The sequence below is a fragment of the Perognathus longimembris genome, chromosome 4 (genome assembly GCF_023159225.1).
Source record: "Perognathus longimembris pacificus isolate PPM17 chromosome 4, ASM2315922v1, whole genome shotgun sequence".
Classification (NCBI taxonomy): domain Eukaryota; kingdom Metazoa; phylum Chordata; class Mammalia; order Rodentia; family Heteromyidae; genus Perognathus; species Perognathus longimembris.
In genome coordinates, this window is record NC_063164.1 from 16,096,887 (window position 1) to 16,113,047 (window position 16,161).

A 16,161-nucleotide genomic window follows, 5' to 3' on the forward strand; every position below is an offset into this window, starting at 1 on the left:
TGGGACCTTCGCAGGTCCTCTCCCCTGGGCTCCAGCTCAAGGCTGGGAGGCAGGCAGTGTTGGTGATCCTTGGTGGTCCTGGCACACTCACCCAGGGTCGATGTTGGAGGGTCCGGCATGGCGCCTACAGCAGACTTGGGTGTCTGCATAAACGGGACCGAGGATCCGAGGTGATGATCATTAGTATAGCTGATGGGATCACTCCTCCAGAGCCCACCTGGAGAGCGAGTGGGTCTCGGTATCAGAGCCCAGAGCAGCCCTCTTCCTCTTAGCACGATAGGCCAGAGTAGAGGGGACCTCCAGAAGCCTTATCTCCCCAGGGAGCCAGCGCCGCCCATCTGTGTTTATGGAGGACTCTGAGAAAGTTGCCCTCGCTGTAAACAAAATACATGATGATAAACCCGCTCTGCGGCGGCCGTCCCTTCCCACCCTCCAGAGGTTCCCAGGCTTGTTGAGGACCTGGCGGTTTCCAAGCCGGCTTCCCTAGACCTGGCCTGCGCCCACAGGAGTGGCAGGCAGCCATGTTTGGAAGCAGGATCCTCAAAGAACAGCTACAAGTGTTCCTGTCTTAGGCCATCCAGGTCTACCTGACATCTAACCTGCATGCCTTTGACCTCCGGGTAGTTCGGTCGGTCGGTCGGTCGGTCGGTCAGTGGCAGGGCCTGGAGAGAGCCGGCGCGTGCTTCCTGCAGGCTCTGGAGCCAGCTGGGTGGGGTTCCTGGCCACTCTCCCTTTTCACCACAGGCCCTTGCCCTCTCTGGGCTCCTGAGCTCACTTTCTGGTGGCCCTGGCATTTCTCATTAGCAAGGGTCAGCCCTCATGGCCTGCCAAACTGTGCTCTCCACCCAGAGAGGCTGGATTGCTCTAGGTCAGGGGTGAACTCCATTTCCGGACCCCTGCCTCACCCAGGCACAGCTGTAAAAGGCCTTAAGCTTTCTGTTGGAGGAAGAATGGGTGGAGAGCGATGAGGACGCTATCCAGAAAGGCCCTATCTCGTTTCCTTCCTCCATCCTGACCATCTCTGCCCCATTTTGAGCCACCCCCCCCCTCGCCCCCGGCTCCAAGGTAGATCTCACCTTTGACCCTTGACCCCTGATCTCCACCAGCCCTGGCAATCAGCTGGCCCAAAACTATCCTTTAGGAAGCCAGCTATGGGTCCAGTCTAGGTCTTGTTGCTGGGCCAGGGGTGGGTCTCTAACCTGGGGTCCCCGTAGCCCCTGCTTCTTAGGAGCAGGTCTCACCTGGCTCTGTCCTTTAGCTGAGTCCCTTCCCTTCTGTGTCCCTGTGTCATCGGTCAGCCCAAGGACTGGAGAGGTGTAGGGCTGGGAGACTGAGTGCATCTGCCTACATGTGGTGGGGGTGGGGCGGGGGGACTCCCCTGGTCCCAGGCTGTGGAACTTCACCTTGGATTGACCTTGCTTTGCACTGGCCCCACCCCCACCTCTGGCAGTCACTGGCAGGAAGTCCTGGTGATTAGGGCCCTAATCACCGGCTGAGACTCCCAGAAACAGCAGAGCTGGTTGAGCAGAGAGGGGCCAGGCCAGGAAGGGGGCCGGGGGTGGGGGTGCTGGGCTGTGACTAGGTCTCTGGATGACCGCTTAGGATTGAGGCTGGAGAAGTCAGTGGTCCTCAGGCTGGTGCCTGAGGTCAGTCACAGGGTCTGTTCACCCAGCACGAGGCTAGTGTCCACGCACATCCAGCTGGATGCTTTCCACCTCCTGACGGTTCACGTTAACAGCCTTTTAGGGCATCCACCCTTTGCCAGGCAAGGTGCCAGGTATGGGGCTGGAAAGGCCAGGGAGACAGTCTAGTGGGAGACAAAAGGGAGTAGAAAGGAGATTGCTGCAAAATGCAGTGGGAATGTCCAGCAGGAAGCAGTTCCCATGGGCTGGCTGAGTGGAGAGGGCTTTGGAGAAGAACCTCTTAGCTGGACCTGGAAGTTTGAGGGGGAGCTTTCCAGTGGGGAAGAGGAAAGCAGGGGCTTCTTCAGGTACAGGGGGATGTGTGCATATAATAAGGATGGATGACGTAAATCGTGACTATAGCCAGGATTAGCCACCTCACACTTGGTGTCTGGCCCCAGCCTTAGTGTTTGCATCTGTAAAATGGGATCAGTGCATCAGTGCTCCCACTGTGAGCTGGGGGGTGGGGGGGGGCTTGGCATGAGATACTGTGTATAGGATGCTGAGCTCAGTTCAGTCAATCTGGTTTAAAGATGGCATGTGTTTGGGAGAGCTCAGAGGTGGTGTTGGGGCCTGAGGGTAGGCCTGATTAAAGAAGGGGAGCAGGAGAAGAAGGTTCTAGCCTAGGAGAAACATGATGGGATTGTGTTTTAGGAAAAGGGTGCAACAGGGAGGCCGGGGATGTATGGGGCTGGAAATTCCTCTTCCTGCCACTTCGTCTCCCCGGGCTTCCTTCCTATGGGCCCCCTTTCTTCTTTGGATCTGGAGGCTGAGCAGGCTGAGCAGGCTGAGAGCGCCTTCCTGGGAAATCCTTCAGTGTGCCAAGGCTTCTTACTTGAGCCTGGGCTCCTGAACCAGGCAGAAGTAAGGTTAGACTACAGGTAGCTCCCATTTCTAAATACCAAGTGACTCAGGGTGGGAGAACCTTTTGCCATCTGGCCTGGCACATGTAGGCCCCTTGTTCCTTGAATGAGTGAGCAAAATGAACAGGAGGAGGCCCCCTAGCCCGGGGGCTGCATAGCAGCCATGCCACATCTGACCGTCAGTGGCCTCCGTGTATCTCTCAAGCCCGGTATCGGCACGTCACAGGTGTTGGGCCACTGTCTAATGGTGATGCCTGTAATCCCAGCCATGCAGGAGGAGGAGGGTGGAAGATCTTCATCTGAGGTTGGGCCAGGCAAAAGTGAGAGACTCTATCTGGAAGACTTAAAAGCAGAAAGATTGGGGTGTGGCTCACGTGGCAGAACACCTGCCTCGCAAGCGCAAGCGCAAAACCTTGAGTTCAATCCCCAGTACTGCGCCCCTCCCCCCAAGTTGAATAAATAAAAATAATCTACAGACCGCACAGCCCCACTCCCTAATCACACCCCGCCACCCCATTTCTGGCAGTCTGCAGCAGCTTATGCGGCCAGCTAGCACTCTCCTTTAGTCATCTGTAAAACGTGGGAAAGAAGGAGAAGCAGTCCGCCCAGCCGTGTAACCCTCAGGCACTGCGGCTGCAGGGGGAGCCAGCAGGGCCTTGGTAGGGGGTTTGTTGCCTGGCTTGCTTGCAGCTGCCCAGCGGGGCTTGGGGGGGGGGGGGGTGGGATGGGTCGGACGGGAGAGCCTGAGAGATACACTAAGGTTCCTCAGGAGTCTTCCAAGGAATTCTGGGTGGCTCAGAAGCTGCCTTAATATGAGGTCTCTCTGTTGTGGCCGGCTGAGCTGAGCGTGGGAGCCGAGGCGGTGAGGCCAGGCCTAGATTCCAGGCTGGAGCCCTGGGGGCACTGGGGTGAGCAGGGGTAAGAGGATGCTGGGGGAGGGAGGAGAGGTGAGCCAGAGGAGGGCAGGCCTTGCAAGTCCCCAGCTGGGACCCCAGGAATGCCTCTCTCCTCCTTAAGTGCCAGAGGGCCGGGTCTTGCGTTCCCAGAGCCTCCTCAGGTCACCTGGTCCATCTCCCGGCCTTCTGGGCAGCTTCGCAACATCCGCCTGAGGCTACACCCCCCCCCCCCCCCGAATCAGAACGTGATTTTCTTCAGTAATGACTGTCTGGCTGCCGCCCCTCCCTTCCCCCTTTCCCTTGCCATCCTTAGAGCTCACAACTCCAGGATGGGGGGCAGCAAACCCTCTGTAGGGGGAGGGAGAGGGCAGAATTGGGGATGGCTGTGTAGTGCAAGGATGTCAGGTTCCCTCTTCCCCCAGCACTATATGACTTGGGGTCAATGATGCCCCTTTTCTGGGCTCCAGCTAGCTCACTGGTGGAAGGAAAGAAGTTAGGAGAATTGGAGTTCGGAGAGTTGCTGAGATTTTGCAAGCCCATGGACCTGTCTGGTCAGAGGCTCCTGCTTTTGAGGGGCCTTGGCTGTCCGGCGTGGAGGTAGGGGTTCAGAGGGGCTTCAGGTATTTGCTGGGTACTGACTGAGATGCCCCAGAAGCTCCCTTCCGGTCCAGGGATTGAGGTGCTCTTTGCCGAGCGGTGACTCCTCCAGGTAGCTGCTTCTTGGCCTGGAGTGGAGAACAACAGCTGTCAGGGGCAGGGGGCCAGTGCCTGGGCTGTCCCAGCAGGGACGCACTGGCAGGACCAGGGCTAGCCGTGTGGCCGAGTGAGGGACTGGACAGATCTCAGCGCTCCTGGCTGGCTACCCTCAGGAAACAGAGGGAGGAAGGGATGCGCTGGGGGTGGGTGCAGAGGCAAAGTAGCAGTGAGTAATGACTTCGTGTCTCTGGGGGGCAGGTGGCTCCTCGTCGACGTAGAGCTGTCTGGGGCTCCGGAAATGCTTCCCAGAGTTACCAGACACTGAATCACAGCAGCCTAAATGCCTTGATCGCTGAGGTCCGTAGGAGCAGGGGGCTCTGGTCAGCTAGGGCCACGGCATCTTCCCCCTTTCGGGTTCTTCTGCATTGGCTCCTCCCACCATCCTCCCTCTGTCTTTTCTTCTAAGTATCCAAGGATTTGCCTTGCATATAAAATTTGCAGTCTGCTTGGTCAAGATGCAGTCATTGTACTCACACACTGTCATGTTGAATTGAAACCCCTTTGTACAACTATTAAAAGCTAACAAAAAAATTAAAAATCACACTTACGCACGCACGTACACACAGTTTGCAGTCTGGCTACCCTGGGTTTGAGTCTTGCTCAACAACTCCTAGCTGTGAGATTTCTCCCTCCCTCCCTTCTTCTTTTTTTCTTTTCTTTGTCATTCTTTTTCTCTCTTCCTCTTTTTCTCTCCCTTGTTTTCTCAATTCTCTCTCTTCTTCTGTCTCTCTCTTGCTAGTACTGGGGCTTGGATTTAGGGCCTGGGCGCTGATGTGCTCTACCACTTGAGCCACAGCTCCACTTCCTGCTTTTTGGTGGTCAATTAGAGATCAGAGTTGCATGGACTTTCTTGCCAAGGCTGGCTTTAGATTGCAGTCCTTGGATCTCTGCCTCCTGAGTAGCTAGGATTACAGATGTGGGCCACGGGTGCTTGGCCTGGCCCCCTCCTTCCTCCCCTCCACCCCCGCCTGAGCTGAAGTGACCTTGTGGAAAAGGAGGCATTACTTGTACCTGTTCTGTTGTTGGAAGGATTAAGTGGGATAATGTGTCTAAAGTGCACACTGAATATGTTCTATACACATTCAAGAGAGGCCCTGGGCTCTACCTCCTCTACCCAGGAAATTCCTGCTTCCATGCTTCTGTTTCGTCAGTTTCAGGCTGCTCTTGTGTCCCCTGCCCCCTGCTTTAAGCTGCCTCCTCCCCCAGCTTCTTGAAGTTAACTGTGCTCAAGGGTACTACTCCAGCAGTGAGGATGTTGGTGGGGCTAGTGTCTTTATTATTAATATTGTTATTTTGGTACCAACAGTGAGGCTTGAACTCAGAGCTCAGGCACCGCCCCTTAGCCTTTCTCTCAAGGATCTACCACATGAGCCATAGCTCCACTTTCAGCTTTTTGGTGGTTAATTGGAGCTAAGAGTCTCATGGGCTTTCCTGCCTGGACTGGCTTTGAACCTTGGCCTTCACATCTCAGCCTCCTGAGATTACAGGCTGGGATGACAGGCGTGAACCTGGCTTCCTGGCCTGTGTCTTTTCATCTGGGTAGTTCTGATGGGGACGGGGAGGGGCGGGAGTGAGCCCCAGAGTCACCACACCTGGCGAAGTATTCTGGTTGTGTGTGCCGTGCGTGTGCCCAATCCACGTGTTGGGAACTGTGTGGAGACACAACAGCTGTGGCTACAGCGGTGCTCTGGGTCCCTGTGTCTCTCTGATAGGAGCTTTCTTTCCTGTCCATGTCAAGTCTGCCTGTGTTTTCTGAGCCTAAGAAAACCAGCTCTTCCACAGTCTTCCATCTCAAGCCTTCCCGCAGACCTGTCTTCAGATGCCTGAGTCCCTCAGATCCTTCCCGGAACAAGGAAACATTGCACCGGGTGGATATGCGTCAGATGGCGCTGAACAATGTCGGTGACAGCCAGGCCTCCACTGGCCTTCGGCCTTCCCCCGCGGAGCTGGCCTCGCTTCAAGTCTCTGCTGCTGGCTAATGGGAGGGAGAGGGGCTTCCTGCCCTAGTCACAGATGGACTTAAAGGAGCACCACGGAGCTGGGCTGCCCTGGTCTCAGGACCTCCTGCTTCCAGGGGGCGGGGGGGGGGAACTCCTAGGGTTGCTTTGTCCCTTAGGGCACATGGGCTTCCAGAACCCCAGCCCCAGCTGTGTGCTAATTGTGCAGAACAATCATGTTACCTCCTGCCCTGCCATCTGTGGCCAGGAGTTTTCTACATGAGTGAATTTGCAGATAACGGAAGCTGATGCCATGCGCGAGTTGAAGCAGAGAAGGAAAGGGAGTTTTGTTGCTGTTGCAGTAGGGAATTGCTGGCATTGGATGGTGTCCCAACCTCCCTTCCACTTAGGTAAATAGGATCTTAAAAATCCCCTTCCTTTTGGCAGTCTGTGATGGTCTCTCAGCTTCTTCTGTGAAATGGGGGTGAGAGTAGAACCTGTGGTGGAGGTGGGGGTTGAGTGACTTGAGGGGCAGGCAATGCTTAGCACTGGCTCCCCCATACCCCGCCTGCGGGGGCCAGTTCATGGCTTTGCAAATGAGGACCCTGAGGAGCAGAGACGAGCCCTGATTGCATGACAGCTAACACAGCACGACTCTGCTCCAGACATTTTTACCAGTTGGATCTCAGTCAACTTTATTATCATCATGTTTTTCAGTGCTGAGAATCAAACCCAGGGCCTCATGCATGCCAGGTCAACACTCTACCACTGAGCTATACCCCCATTCAACCCTGACCTCTGTTAAACTTTATTAAGTATTCCTGATGGTGTAGACTTACTTGCCCCCATTTTACAGCTGAGCAAGTTGAGGCTGATGGAGGTGAGAAAGGTCTCCATAGCTGGTCTGTGGCAGAACTGGTTGTGAAGCCCATGCCTATCTCCCCCCCACACCCCCGCTGTCAATGGAGCTTCATGGTGTGTTCAGGAATCTGGAAATGAGGAGTCACACTGCAGAGGTGTAATAATCTTACAGATGAGAGCCTACTATCCAATACCAGTTTCAGTTTAGAGTCAGTAGAGTGGATAGAATGATCTTGTGCAGGACCTCGGAGCAGAAAGCCAGAGAGAGATGTGGGGAATATGGAATTTTCCTCAGATTAGTGTGTGGCAAGGTTTGCTTTCCACCCCGTTCTTAGTTTTCTCTCTTTTTACATTTTAATGGTACTGCAATTAGAGCATACCTCATGATGAATGTGTGCATTTGGTGTGGGCAGCATTTTTCCTTCTCAAAAAATGGTCAGTGTGCTGGGTCCAGTCAGTGGCTCGCGCCTATAATCCTAGCTCCTTGGGAGGGTGAAATCTGAGGATCATAGTTTGAAGCCAGCCCAGGCAGGAAAGTCTATGAGACTTTTATCTCCAAATAACTCCTTCACCCCCACCCCAAAATCATAAGTACAGCTGTGGCTCAAGTGATAGAGTATTAGCCTTGAGCAAAAAGCTCAGGGACAGGGCTCAGGCCCTAAGTTCAAGCCCCAGGACTGGTTGGTGAGGAGTGGGGTGGGGCAACCATTCCTGGGGCGGGGCTGGTCGGAGAAGCTGTCATGGTATTGGAGGCGACCAATACCATGGACGACCAATGGGCTCAGGGCGTCCTCGGGGTTAGGCAACAGGGCAGTGAATGTATCTGGGTAACCTGTAAGTACCCTGCAGGTGTGGGGCTCTGGGGGTGGTTAAGAAGGGAAAGGGCTGATGATGGGTTGGTGCCGGCTGTTCGGGTCTGTGAGGCTCCAGTCATGGAATTGTTTTCTGGGCTGGGTCAGTCTGTCCCATCACCTTCCTCCTTGGGTGGCTGGTGCGTCCCACCCTCAGACCTTCGGCTCTGTGGGTCTTCCCATTGCACTTAGAAGGTTTTCTTTTCCCCACACATTCCTCCGGCCTTACTGTTGTAGCAAAGCTTAGGGTCAAAGGCCCCGTAAAGCCTTTGTCTAGGGACTGTGAGTGACTGTGTGGCCCCAGTTCTTAGTCCTGCCACCTCCTCTGGCTGTGCTTCCAACCTAGTCTCCACCACAGACCACAGCCTGTTAGCAGCTTCCAGGAACTTCCTAGAGGCTTTTCTCGGTGCCTCAGGTCGTGTTGTATAGCCCTCTGCTTTTAGATCAAATAGGCAGGCCCAAGGAGAGAGACAGGGACAGGGACAGAGAGATTTTGCTGCTCCTTGGATTCCAAAGGCAGCTTTCAAGGCAACATTCCAAGCTACCCACTCAGCACTGCCACTCAGCACACAGGCCTGGCTCCCCTCAGTCCCGGGCTAGCAGCCTCGGAGTGTCCAACTGTCCTCCTCCCTGCCATCTTCTTGTGTCTCCTTAGAGAGCTCCTCTATCCTCTATTCTCTGTCCTTTGTCCCTGATTACTTTACTGCAGCCTCCTCTTCCAGGTTGGCTTCCTAGCTCTCTGCTCTTCTCTTTTACCCACTCTCTCTTACTGGCTCTGGAGGTGTCAGGCTTCTCTTTCTCTTTTGCCTCAGCCCAGCCCTGCAGCTCATGAGTAACTCAGTTCTGCTTGGCCACCTGTGTTCAGAGCCTTACCAGTTGCTCTCCTGTGTCCCCTTCTCCTCCTGTCTCAGAGGCTGTGCCTTCTGTGAAAAGCTCCCTGCGGTCCCTACTAGACCCGAGGCCTTACACAGTGCCAGAGAGGAACTGTGTGTCCATTTCCATTTTTTCCCTGTCTGAGTGACCTTAGACTGAGGATGTGACTTCTCACTGCCTTGTTTCCTCATGTGTGAAATGGGCTGATAACTTCTGCCAGGGACTGGAGTCCTTTGGACCCAGAAGTGGAGGAGAGGTGGCAAACGGGGCTGGGAGAGAGATCCAACCAGGGCCCCAGGGGCCGTGGCAGCCATATTAGGGCGTTTGGGCCTTTCCCACCGAGCAGGGAGCGCTGGGCATGCATTTCAGAATTTGCCAGTGGAGAGAACAGCTCAGAGGTGCAAGACCGAGGGCAAGCACACCAGGCAGGGCTGCCTCCACCTCCTCTGCTTTGCGGGGGCAGTCCAGTATTAACTTGATAGTTAGGGGTGGCCTTGTCCAGATTCGGTGAGTAGGAGACATCCTAGGAGGAGGCAGCCCCTGCTGGCCCCATGTCCTCTAGGCCTCTGTGCCCTCTCCAGGCACCGTGGACAGTCAGCGTCTAGCTCCTCCGAGTCTCCTGCTCACCAGCCTGGCCTTGTGTGTAGCCTGCGTCCTCACCCAGTGTCAGTGGACATTGGGGTGGGGGAGGGTGGCTCTGTGCTGGGTCTCAGGGTGCCTCCCGCAGGAGGCCACCTTCCGAGCCTCCGTGGTGGAATAATCTGGATGCTTTCAACTAATACCTTCCAGGCTGGCCCTAAATGGGACCATCCTTGGTCCCAGAGCTTGGTCCAAGCTACTCTCTCTTCTTGTTCTGGAACCTTCTGACAGAGGGCCGCTCTGATTGCCACATTCCGTGGGCAGAAGGGCCTGGCTGGGCACACCCCATTGTCTCCTCTCTCCCCTAGTCTGAGTGTGTGTGGAGTGGCCCTTGGGTTGAGGGTAGGAGCTCCCGGTGGGTGCAGGGAGAGGCTGGGGACGTGTTTTCCTGCCTGGGCAGCTTGCCACCTCAGAGCCCTGCTTCGCTGGGTGGACAGCTAGTAGGACTGACAGGAGGCCCCCCCAGTGAGGGAAGGAGCTGAGGAGCAGTGGAGGCTTCTGGGGCCTTAGAGGCAGGTTGATTGGGTCCACGATCCACAAGGAATGTGTCGAGGAGGATTTGGGGGACAGAGGCCTGGGATCCCCTGGAAATCATGACTCTAGTCAGTGTTCTGGGACTCCTGTGTCATGTTACTCCCAGGGCCCCAGGGCCCCTCCATGTCCCCCATGGCTCCTAGGCTCTGGGTGGGGGGTGTCTTAGGGTTGGGACATGCCCCTGGTTCGAGGTGTCCTGGAACAGGCCTCTTCTTGCTTGCTGGAACTGGCCGCACTTCCCGTCCGTGTCCTCGCAGAACTCTATATAAGGGCAGGAAACGGCCTGGTGTGGGGAGCAGGGAGAGGCTGGAACAAGGTCTGGACAGGGCGTGTGCCCCAAGGGGAGGGCGCAGGCCTAGAGGATGTGGAACCAGCAGAGGTCACCTCCTCCCAGGACCCCTGTGCTGGGCCTTGAAGCCTGCCCTTGCCCGCTCACAGGGCTGTCCCAGGCCTTGCAGGACGGGGCCAGCAGATTTGTATTGGGAGCAGCGAGGCCTGGGGCGCCTGCAGTTGAGGAGTGGTCTGGTGATCGCTCAGTCATGGACGTGGAGCCTGGGCCCTTCTGGCATCAGTGTCTGGATGGTTCTTGCTCCTATGGGGGGTCACCTGAGTGACTGGGCTCAGGAGCTGGCTCTCTCCTGCTGCAGGTTCCTGGGCAGGGCAAGATGTACTCTCCCTTGCTCTGAGTGGGAGGGGGGAGAAGAGGCTGGGGCGGGGTTTCTGGGTTCATTTGTGTTACGCCCCTGAGTTTCAGGGTTTCAGGGTGCATAATGCTCCTCTGTCTCTGGGATTTAGGACTCCTGTTCACCGTCCCTGTCCCCCCCCCCCCCCCCCCCGCCGCCCATTCATATTGGGGCTTAGACTCAGGGCCTGGGTGCTGTCCTTTAGCTTTTTCTCTCAAGGAGCTCTACCACTTGAGTCACACCTCCATATCTGGCTAGCTTCTGGTGGCTAGTGGGAGAGAAGAGTCTCACAGACATCTCTGTCAGGGCTGGATTTTCAGATCTCATCCTCCCGAGTAGCTATGATGACAGAGCCATGGGCACCCAGAACACAGCGTCAGCCTGGTCCCATTCCTACTCAGCTACCTTCCGTCAGGTACCTTCCGTGTTCCCCAGTGCTAACTGGGTGAAGCTGTAGAAGGAGCTGTGTCCGGTCTTCCGTCTCCTTCCCTTCCGTCCCCATCTCGGTGTCCCTGCTTCCTTCCCTTCTCCTGTCCCGTGTCCCAGCCAGAGGGGACACATTCCCACTTCCATGTTTTATTCGCGTGTTCCTTTTCACCTCACATGCCCTTCCTCTGCCTCTTCTTTTCAAAAACTGTATCTCCTTCTCAAGGGGGCGTCAGGCTGTGAGCCAGGCACGGGCTTCTCTGAGGAAGTTGCCCGTGTGCTTCCTTCCTGCAGGAGTGGGTGGCACGCAACGGATGAGTGGGAGAAATGCCCTCTTGCCTGGCTCCCGGTTCCCGGGTACGGAGCCTTACCTGGGATGCCTGTGCCCTCTCTCTGTGCCCTCCAGCCCTGGTACGCTGCCATGGTGCTTCCGAGACAGGCCTGTGAGCCAGGCTGACCCAGGTGACTGCCTCATGGCCTCCCCGTGGGCTGGAGGTGGGTGCTAATGTCTGCCTTACTGGGGGGAATGTGAGGACCGAGGTCTCAAGAGCAGCTGGGCACACCCCCATGTCGGGCTTCCTACTGGTTAAGTTGGAGAGAAGACATTGTGTCTTCGGTTTGTCTGCCCAGGCTGACTTTGAATTGAGACCTCTCCCTCTCAGCCTCCTGAGTAGCTGGGATGACAGGCGCGAGGCATCCGTGCGCAGCCGGAATCATTTTCAGTCTTAAAAAGGAAGGGAATTCTGACGCATGGCGCACCGTGAATGGATCTGGAAAGCGTTTTGTTCCGTGTCTGAGTCAGCTCGGTTACACACAGAAACTGGGTTTTCGCAGTTGTGGAGGCTGGAAGTCTGCCACCTGGGTGTCAGTCAGCAGAGCGAGTGTCACGGAGGCCAGTCTCCTTGGTACCCAGATACCACCTGCACCCTGTCCTCACGTGGTCCCTCCTGGGAATCCGTGCCTTAATGTCCTCTTCCTATGGCGCTGTTTATTAGAGTACCCACCCCCTTAGTGACCTTACGTAATCACATCTGTGAAGACCCTGTCTCTAGTTGGCCACATTCTGAAGGCCCAGGGGTTAGAACTTTGACATAGGATTTTGTGTGTGTGTGTGTGTGTGTGTGTGTGTGTGTGTGTGTGTGTGTGTGTCTCTAGTTGGCCACATTCTGAAGGCCCAGGGGTTAGAACTTTGACATAGGATTTTGTGTGTGTGTGTGTGTGTGTGTGTGTGTGGTGTGCGCGCGCACACGCACAATTTTGCTCATAACTCACAGAGTGCAGCCAACCAAACAAAAAAGCAAGCTGGGGGAGAGCAACTTCCCTGGCCATCCTCTCTCCATGAGCTGTCCTACCACCGCCATGAAGGCCACATCGGAGACCCTCATGGGGCAGGGGTCAGGTCAGCTGACCAGAAGTTCCCCGACCCTGTCCCTGGGAGGTTCGGAGCCCTCCTGGTGCAGGCAGAGTTGCTGCCATCCTGGAGAGGGGAGGCCATGTCTCCAGGATCAAGTCCGCCTCTCCGGCAGTCTTCCCTCCTCTGGGGGGTGGTCCAGGCCCCCTGTGGAATAAGACAAGGCCCAGCCTAATAACAACAGCACAGGAGAGGGAGCCCCAGAAAGGTGGAAGTTTCTCTGAACCTCTTCGGGGAGGCTAGCTGTGGTCTCCCTGGGCGGTTTCTTGCTTGGGAAGGGAGGGTTTGAACCAGGAACCGTGGAGGACATCCTTCTGTCAACCGGACACTTAGGAGAAGGGGCTGCACAGGCAGGAGCTGGGGGAGGGGCATGGGGATGATTGCTTACCGGTGGGGTACTTGGAAACTTTCTAGAAATGAATGGTGATGGTGGTTGTAGGTCACTGTGAGTGGACTTAATACGACTGCTTCTGTGCTTAGAAATGGTTGATGACGGGACATCCATGTTCTGTCCATTTTGCTATGATAAAAAAAAAAAACAAAAACACCCAAGCCGAGCACTGCCGGCTCTCACCTGTAATCCTCTCTACCCAGGAGGATGAGATCTGAGGATCACAGTTCAAAGCTAGCCCCAGGCAGGGAAGTCCGTGAGACTCTTATCTCCAGGTAACCACCAGAAAACCGGAACTGGAGCTGTGATTCCAAGTGGTAGGGGGTAGCCTTGAACACAAAGGGCTCAGGGATAGCACCCAGGCCGTGTTCGAGCCCCATGACTAAAACCAACAAACCAACAAATGAACAAAAACCACCCAAGGCCAGTTACGAAAGAAGAAGAAAATCCAAGACTATTTCATGCAGGGCACAGGTGAACTTCTGGGCCATGAACTGATGAAGATTGGTCTGGAGAGGGAGCTGTCCCGTGTACCCCGCTGGGCCAGGTGGCAAGGGGTGGGGTGCCTCCCCTGGGCCAGGCCAGGAGCCCTGGATTTTATGTGACCAAAGCTGGGACTTTAGATCTTATTTGGAGCCTTGGGACCAAGAGAGCCACCCAGCTGGGGCCCAGGTCCTGTCACTTACAGATAGAGGGGCGATAGGAACAGTGCTGGCCAGGAGTGGGGGTTTCCTTGCTCTGCCAATAGCACTGCACGGAGCCGCTGAGCAGGGTTTCGCCTCTTCCGCATGGATGGGCTGTGTCCTGCCCTCTTGGAGCCTCGGTTTCTTCATCTGTAGAACTTTGTTGATGTGCAGAATAGAAGGCCTCAGAGGGGTTGGCAGCTAGGGCCCAGGATTAGCTGTGGTGCCTGGCGCGCAGCAGGTGTCTGATAGAGGCCGCTGATGCTTCCCTTTCTCAGGCCTCATGCCGATATTCAGCCTTTCAACAGATTTTAGTGTGCGCCTACTACGTGCTGGGGTACACGAGATGAACAAGAGTGGCTTCCTGCCCTGTGACATTTGGTTTGGAGAGAATGAAACACATGTATCATTGTATCATTATAAAATGTAATTAGGTCTGTGAAGGGATAGAAAGGTGTGTGTGTGCTCTCACAAAGCTTAGGGGGTTAGGGAGGCCCCCCTAGAGTGGTGGCATAGAACTGAAACTAGAAGGAGGAAGAGGAGGAGGGTACAGATAGCTGAAGCAAAAGAGTTAGCATGTGCAAAGGCCCTAAGGTCAAACAGAGCTAGGCTCTCAAAGGCTCTCAAAGGACAGAGAGGAGCTTGCCACTTGCACAGGGCTTTGGGTGGTGGACTGCAGAGCAAGGTTGAGAGGAAGACAGAGCCAGGTCACGTGGAAAGCTCCGCAGCTGCCCTGGGCACCGTCTGGCTGCTGTCTGGCGCTCTTAGACCCTCTCCTCCTGGCACCCCTCTGGGGAGCGTGGTGCTGGCCTTGTGCCCAGGGGCTTTTGACATGGAGAGCATACTTGAGGTGTGGGCTGATGAATGCCAGGCACGGGTTCTTGGGTGTGGGAACACCCTCAAATCCCAGCCACATCCCAACAGAGGTCAGTGCTCCACCGTGGTGCTGGGCAGACTGAGAGAACCTCAGTTTCTCCATGTGTGAACCGTGTCAAGTGAGTCCCTGTGCAGGCTGGGCACCAAGTCACAAAGAATTTGGGCCAGGGCTGGGTACTGAATAGTGAGGAATTCTGCGGGGGGGGGGGGGCAGAGGTGGGGGGGGGCTGGCTACGAAGTGGGGAGGAGCTGGTTCCTGATGAGGCTGAGCTCCAGGCTATCTCTCTCCGCACTGCCCGCCCCCCCCCGCCACCAGCCACCTGGGGCTGTCCATCAGCCTCAACCTTGGTTCTGTGGCACGGGGTGGTTAGGAGAACCAGCAGGGCCTGGCCACAAGAGCATGTCTCTGAAGCCAGACTTCACATCCTGCTCCCTGTTGGCTCCCTCGTCGCGCTCCCCGTGCCTCAGTTTCCCCATCTTCCCTGTGAGGCATAATGGTAGTGTTCGTGGTATTCGTGGCGACACGGGTGGGTGTATAGTGGCTGTGATCCTGTGGGTCCCGAGTCTAGAGGCCATTTGCGGTGTGTGTGCCAGAGGAAGCCGCCTGCCCGAGGCTGGCGGCCTGCGTCTGAGTCTAGCACCCTGTGCTCCAGCCCTAGAGGCAAGCAAATGGCAGGGTGGGCGTTGAGCCCCTCCGTAGTCCCCCAGGGGCTGCGCCTCTGCAGCGCGGGCTGCCTAGCTGGCACCAGGGGTCAGGGGAGGGCAGGGACCGCTGCTGCCAGGTGCCTGGGATGGGGGCCGGGCCACACGCTGTGGGTGCTGCTGGCTGTTCCAGGCTCCTGAGAAGGTGGTGTGTGTGTGTGTGTTGGAGGTGGGGGGGGAGGCCAGGGCGCCCAAGGGAAGGAGAGGGAGCCTTTTAAGGAAGCATTTCTCCACTTTAGAAAAAAAACAACAACAGAGAGAGAGAGAGAGAGAGAGAGAGAGAGAGAGAGAGAGGAGGCTGAAACATGACCGAGTCTGTGGGGCAGTTTTGGGCTGGCCTAAAATGTGTGCTGAGGGCAGAGGGCATGATTGTACCCCCTAGATCCAGGTTCTTGGGGGGTACAGGGAAGAGGCTCAGGGTCAGGACACCTGGGGCCTCCTTCCCACAGTTTTAAACTGGGCCTGGGAGAGCCCTGCCTACTATGCACCCCTCCAAGTGTGACTTCCTTCTCTCCCCCCCCCCCACTGTCTCAGTCCTCACGTCCACACGGAGGGGCAGGGTGGGCCCCCCTCAGGGACTCCCGAACCCTGTAAATCAGTCCCCGTGAGCTCCATGCTTGCATATCACAAGCCATGGGCTTTGGGAGCAGCTCATTGTGTCTCCTCGTCCTCCTAAACGTGAGGCCGAGAGTGACAAGGCCCCTTCGTGTCTCTGAGTGTCAGAATGCCCGGGTTCAGATCCCAGCCTCTTAGGAGCTGTGTGACCTTGGGGGAAGTTCTTTAACCTCTCTCTGTGCCCCACACTGTGTCTACCTTGTTGGCTTGTTGAAAGGATTCATAACTTAACGTGGGTAAAACGTTCAGAATAACGCCAGTCACATAGTGCACCTTCATCAGGGTTAGGTATGGGGTGTGGGGTGGGTGGAGGGTAGGGAAGTTGCTCATCATCTGGGGAGGCAGCTGCCCTCTCTCAGGCCACTCCAGGCTTGTCCAGAACCCCCATGCTTCCTCTCTGTCCCACTGGGGCCCCTGGCCTGGTGTTTGGGTGGAGAATCAGCACCAAGCTTGAGCCCTGAGCTCTTAAGAAACACTTGCCT

At 56.2% G+C, this 16,161-nt stretch overlaps 1 protein-coding gene and 1 long non-coding RNA gene across 7 annotated transcripts in view; one reads left to right on the forward strand and one right to left on the reverse strand.

The window, feature by feature from the left end:
- Tns1 (tensin 1) overlaps positions 1–16,161 on the forward strand; it is a 160,634-nt gene that overhangs the window by 38,404 nt on the left and 106,069 nt on the right. The window contains exon 1 of one of the 6 annotated variants that reach the window (XM_048344782.1): positions 1,565–1,990. The exons of the other annotated variants lie outside the window; for them this stretch is intronic. The gene's annotated coding sequence lies outside the window, so the exon portion shown is untranslated. Of the gene's footprint in view, positions 1–1,564; positions 1,991–16,161 lie in introns of those variants that run through there. 6 annotated transcript variants of the gene reach the window in all.
- LOC125350321 lies at positions 8,120–15,863 on the reverse strand. The gene is made up of 3 exons (XR_007210717.1): positions 15,850–15,863; positions 11,651–11,658; positions 8,120–8,646 (listed from the first exon to the last, which is right to left on the reverse strand). It is a non-coding gene; the product is annotated as an uncharacterized LOC125350321 (long non-coding RNA).